At 42.0% G+C, this 6000-nt stretch overlaps 1 long non-coding RNA gene across 1 annotated transcript in view; it reads right to left on the bottom strand.

Moving 5' to 3' along the window:
- Positions 1-2274: 2274 nt before the first annotated feature.
- Positions 2275-6000, bottom strand: part of LOC121929734 — a 38532-nt gene continuing 34806 nt past the window's right edge. The window contains exon 4 of the long non-coding RNA XR_006103730.1: positions 2275-3089. This is a non-coding gene — a long non-coding RNA (uncharacterized LOC121929734). The remainder of the gene's footprint in view (positions 3090-6000) is intronic.

Here is a 6000-nt window from a genome sequence, read left to right as displayed (position 1 = left end):
GTTGAGAGAAATCAACCAGCAATCTCCCTAACCAAAAGTGCATAGCTTGGTAAAGCCATTTTATTGGACTACAATTCCTAGAAACCTCCAGCCTTCTGGCTTTGTTAATCCCCTCCTGGCAAAATCCTATTTAATGGAGCAGAATCCTGTTCAATGCAACAGTATGGCTATGGAGCAGAGATGGCTTGGGTCACCTTGGTTGATGACTTACATAAGGAACTATGCAGAGGGAGTGTTTTCCTGTTAGTTATGCTGGATGTCTCATTGGCTTTCAGTATCATGGACCTTAGTATGCTTCTGGGGCAACTCCTTGGGATGCGGCTTGGAGGCACGGTTTTGCAGTGGTTCTGGTCCTTCTTAGAAGGGGAGGCTCAGATAATGGTACTGGAGGACTACTGTTTGATACCCTGGACATTGCCCTGCAGTGTTCATCAGGGCTGGGTTCTTCCTCCCTTGCTGTTCAATATCTACATGGGACCTCTGGGACAGGTCATCCAGAGTTTTGGGCTTCAGTGTCATCAGTATGCTCTGGATGCTGATGACACCCAACTATCTCTCCTTCCCATCTGATTCCAAGGAAGCTGTTTCTTCACTAAAACAGTGTCTGTTGTCAGTAATGAACAGGATGAGGGTGAACCAACTGAAGCTTAATCCAGACAAGAGGTGCTCCTGGTCAGTTGGAAGGCAGATCAGGGAATGGGGTTACACTCCCCCGGTAATAAGGTTCACAGCTTTTGTGAGCTCCTGGATTTAATTCTGAGCCTGGTTAAAACAGTTAAAACCAATGTGCCTACTATGCCAGGTCCTTGAGATATCTGATCTGGCTACGGTGACACATGCCTTGGTTCCATCCTGTTTGAACCACTGTAACACACTCTACATGGGACTGACTTTGGAAATTGTTGGCAAACTTCAATGGCTTCAAAATGCCACAACTAGGCTGTTGACCAGGGATCATGTTCACCCCCCCCCAAAAAAAAATTGGCTACCAGTCTTTTCCCGAGGATAATTCAAAGTGCTGTTCTTGACCTTTAAAGCCCTACAGGGCTTGGTCTGGACTATCTGAAAAGACTGTATCTCTTTCTATAAACCAGCATGTGCATTAAAATTTGCATGGGAGGGCTTTCTCACAGTCCTACCATCTTTGTAGGTTTGGTTGGTGAGGACTTAGGAGAGAGTTTTCTTGGTGGCTGCTCCCAGGCTGTGGATCTCCCTCCCATTTGAGGTCCAGATGGCCCCTTTCCTCCTCTATTTCCATCAGCAGGTGAAGACATTCTTATTTAATAATGGAGATGTAGCATATGTGTAATATAGTGTGCTATATTTTTTAAAAATCTTTAATCTTTAAATTTAAATATGCTGTAAGGGGTTTAAATTGTTTTTAACCCTGTTTTTAAAATGCTGTTATTTAATTCTCTTTTGACTTTTGTAATCAGTCTTTTATCTGTAATTTTTTTAACTATTACAAGCCACCTTGAATCTCATTTTGGGATAAATTCAAGGATATACGTACAACAAACAAACATTACCTGCCTGTACCAAAAAGCCATATTAATAGGGTGCATGTTTACAAGAAGTGGCTGTTAGCAATAGCGGGCAGTTGTGCCTTGAGAACATTTCCCAAGTAAAGTGAATACTTTAAATCATTTCCTCCTCTTTCAGTCATCTGAAATTAAATTATCACCGGATAGTTCCTCCTCAGAGCTTTAAAACTTCTTCAAATTGAGGAAATGTAGCTCAGAGGACACAGGTCACAGAATGTCCATCTTTCGATCACAATCCCCTTGAAAAATATCACATTTTACCAAATGGACACTTTAACCACACGATACTATGTATACGTAAACATATTTATTCTGTGTGTATGATATCGTAATTTAAAGGTATAACTTTAACTTTGCTAGTTGTTTATGTCACAACTATTACCATTACAATTAGTGATATCTCTGTATCATGTATTATTCTGTATTTTTATATGTATTTTGTTATTATTCTGTAGAAGGTACACCATAGGCAGGTTTATTTTTATCTATTTTATTGATTGTATATACAGTGCAGTGCAAATTGACAGTGCTACATAAATAAAGTATAATAATAATAATAATAATAATAATAATAATATATGGGAATTACGATTAATGAGTTACATTAGTACAAAAACATTACTAAGGATTCTGTATGGTGTGGTATGGGAGGTCAATGGGAAGGCGGCATCATGAGTTACCACATCAGGTGACACCAACCCTAGTGATGCCACTGCGGTAAGCCCTGACATATGTGTGTGTTTCCTTTTTATATCCATTCTTTCTGCCAACCTCCTGAACTTAAAGCAGTTGTTACATCTGCATGTCCAGTACCAAATATGCATGTCCTACTGTCCCAATAGAGCAGGGACAGTCAAAATTAATCCTCTGCTATTACATCTTTTCCGTTATTTTAAAAACATTTTAAAACAGTTTCAAGCTCCTCCTCCTACTTTCTCCCTTAGTTTTCAGTTTACCATATATACTAAACTATAAGTCGACCTCAGATACAATTTGGGGGCAGGTTTTGGGGCCAACGTTATGGATTTTGATATGACCCATGTATAAGTCAAGGGTAAAATTTAGGAACATTGTGGCCAAAATGTTCAGCTGTGAGAGGTCTTTGGATAAGCACTTTTGTAGCATTGCACTAATAGAGGGATGTGTAGTAGGGAGTGCTCTCAAGCTAGGAGGTATGCACTGGGATTTCGATGACAGATATTACATATCTGCCCAGTCTTAGGTGATGCCAGGGCTCCCTGGTTCAGTGTGGTGATGTTTGCATGAGTGTTACACTTGTACAACATAAGCACATCAAAAAAACATAACTTTCATAATGCAAAAGGAGTTTCCTTAACAGATTTTCTGTTTCTTAGAGCAATTTCCTTCTTATGGGTAAAGAGAAAGCTTCACAATAGATTTCTAATCTTGTGTCCAGATCTTCTATTAGTCTGAGTTTCTCCATGTCCTTGTTACTCTTGTCGTGTTCCCCATCAGCTTTTATTTAATTGCATTCTCTTGAAAATGTGAGTTGTCATAGTGGCGCCTTCATGCAGCTCCCCATATCTGAAAGAGGCAGGAAATGATCAGTGGGTTTAGAGAGACAAAGTGGCTGAGCAATGATGGAATTAGATAAAGAAGTAGCATTGGCAGTCTTCAGCCTCACTGCAATTGCTTGGCTCAACTAGAGTAGACTCACTGAAGCAATGGAATTTCCATTTGTGTCGACTTAGCATTCAGCAACTGATACATTAAACTACTCTAGTCAGTACTACCAATTAGATTTAGACTTTAAGTTTTGAATGGATTGAAGAGGCAACAAGCGAATCAGACATTTTAGATCTGATCCTAACCATCAAAGATGACCCGGTAAATGGGGTGCAAGTGGTGGGATCCTTAAATTGGAGTGACCATGTTCTCCTGGAGTTTGTTATACAATGGAAAGGAGAAGCCAGTCATAGTCAGACACACATTCTAGACTTTAGGAGAGCTGATTTCACTAAACTTAGAGAAATACTGGGGGTGATCCCATGGTCAGGAATACTAAAGAGAAGGGAGGTCAGGACGGATGGGAGTTTCTCAAAAGAGAGATACTGAAGGCACAATTTAAAACAGTTCCACTGAGGAGGAAAAATGGGAGGTGTCTCAAGAAACCAGGATGGATGACTAAAGAATTTTCAACTGAATTAAGCTTTAAATGGGACATATATAATAAATAGGAAAAGCGGCAAATCATCAAGGAGGTATTCAAACAAATAGCTAGCACATGCAAGGGGAAAGTCAAAAAAGCAAAAGCACAGAACGAGCTCAAGCTTATTAGAGAGGTTAAGAACAATAAAAGGGGCTTTTTTGGCTTACATCTGGGGTCCCTCAAGGAGCCATTCTGTCTCCCATGCTTTTCAACATTTACATGAAACCGCTGGGAGAGATCATCCGGAGACATGGGGCGCGGGGTTATCAGTACGCTGATGACACCCAAATAGTTTTCTCTATGTCTCCGACTGATGCAGTGACTGGGGATGGCATCTCTCCTCTCGTGGCCTGTCTGGAGTCGGTAATGGGCTGGATGAGGGAAAACCGACTCAGTCTGAATCCAGAGAAAACGGAGGTACTTGTGATAGGTTCCCCTGGTCCAGGGATGGCGGTGGTTCCACCTGTCCTGAACAGGATCACGCTTCCTGTGAAGGACTCGGTACGCAGCCTTAATTTGTCGCTCCACCTTACATCTCAGGTGGATGCGACGGTCAGGAGCACCTGTTATCAGCTTTGGCTGATTCGCCAGCTGCGTCCCTACCTGGGCCAGAGGGACCTTGAAACGGTAGTACATGCTCTGATAACCTCTCATTTGGACTTCTGCAATGCGCTCTACATGGGGCAACCCTTGTACCACACCTGGAAGCTACAACTAGTGCAGAATATGGCAGCCAGACTGGTTACTGGCATACCCAGAGCCAGTCACATAACACCAGTGCTTAAAGATCTGCACTGGCTGCCTATTCGCTTCCGGGCGCAATACAAGGTGTTGGTTATTACCTATAAAGCCCTAAATGGCTTGGGCCCAGGATACCTTGAGGACCGCCTCTCCCCATACAATCCGCCCCGCACTCTCAGAACATCTGGGCAGCAACTATTGAGGGTTCCAGGGGCCAGACTAGCTTCCATGTCTAGGAGGACTTTTACCATCTCGGCCCCGACCCTCTGGAATTCCCTGCCCATTGAGCTCCGCTCGGCCATCTCCCTGGCCCAGTTCAAAAAGGGGCTGAAGACCTTCTTGTTTAAACAAGCATTCCCTGATACAGGCCCCAACTAATTTCTCCCCCCCCCCCATGTCAGCAGTGGCAAGCTGGCCAGAATGTTTTTAATGTATTTGTTTTTAATGTACTTGTTATGTATATGCAATCTATGTATTTTATGAAGCTTGTACACCGCCCTGGTTATATAGAAGGGCAGTATATAAATAATTTTTTTTATTATTTATTATTATTTTGTCCATAGCAAATGGAAGAAGAAGGAAATAGAAGGGCCATTGCGTGGAGAAGATGGAGAAATGCTAACAGGAGAAAGAGAAAAGGCAGAATTGCTCAACACTTTCTTTGCCTCAGTCTTCTCAGAAAAGGAAAAGGGTGCTCAACCTGAGGGTAATGGAGCAGAGGACGCAATGGGAGAAATGCAGCACAGAATAAGTAAAGAGGTAGTACAGGAATACTTGGTTAATCTAAATGAATTTAAGGAGATTACTGCACTACACTCTGAAAGTGCTGCTATTCCACTTTCACCACTCTGGCTGCCTCCTGTTGCATTCTGGGATTTGCAGTTGAGGGAGGGGGCATTTAAGATTCTCAGCCAGAGAGCTCTTAGGCCTCACTGAACTATAATTCCTAGAATGCAATAGGAGGCAGCCAGAGCAGTAAAAGTGGAATAGCAACACTATAAGAATGTAGTGTGGTAATTTACTAAGTCTGCAGGACCAGATGAACTACATCCAAGGATATTAAAAGAACTGGCAATAATCTTTGAGAACTCCTGGAGAACAGGAGAAGTCCCAGAAGACTGGAGGAGGGCAAACATTGTCCCCATCTTCAAAAAAGGGGAAAAAAGAGGATCTCAACAATTATCGTCCAGTTAGTCTGACATCAATATCAGGAAAGATTCTGGGGCAGATCATTAAGCAGAGAGTCTGTGAACATTTAGAAGGCAATCCCATAATCACAATAAGTCAACATGGGTTTTTGAGAAACAAGTCATGCCAAACTAATCTGATCTCCTTTTTTGATAAAACTACCAGCTTGGTAGACAGTTGCAGCATATCTAGATATAGCATATCTCAGTTTCAGTAAGGCCTGTGACACGGTCCCCTGTGATATTCTTACAAACAGTCTAATAAAAGGCAGGTTAGACAAAGTAACTGTTACATGGATTTGTAATTGGTTGACTGGCTGAACCCAAAGGATGCTCAACAATGGCTCCTTTTTATCCT

The sequence above is a fragment of the Sceloporus undulatus genome, chromosome 4, assembly GCF_019175285.1.
Source record: "Sceloporus undulatus isolate JIND9_A2432 ecotype Alabama chromosome 4, SceUnd_v1.1, whole genome shotgun sequence".
Taxonomy (NCBI): Eukaryota; Metazoa; Chordata; class Lepidosauria; order Squamata; family Phrynosomatidae; genus Sceloporus; species Sceloporus undulatus.
Note: the sequence above shows the minus strand (reverse complement) of the source record. Positions and strands in the feature narration are given on the sequence as shown.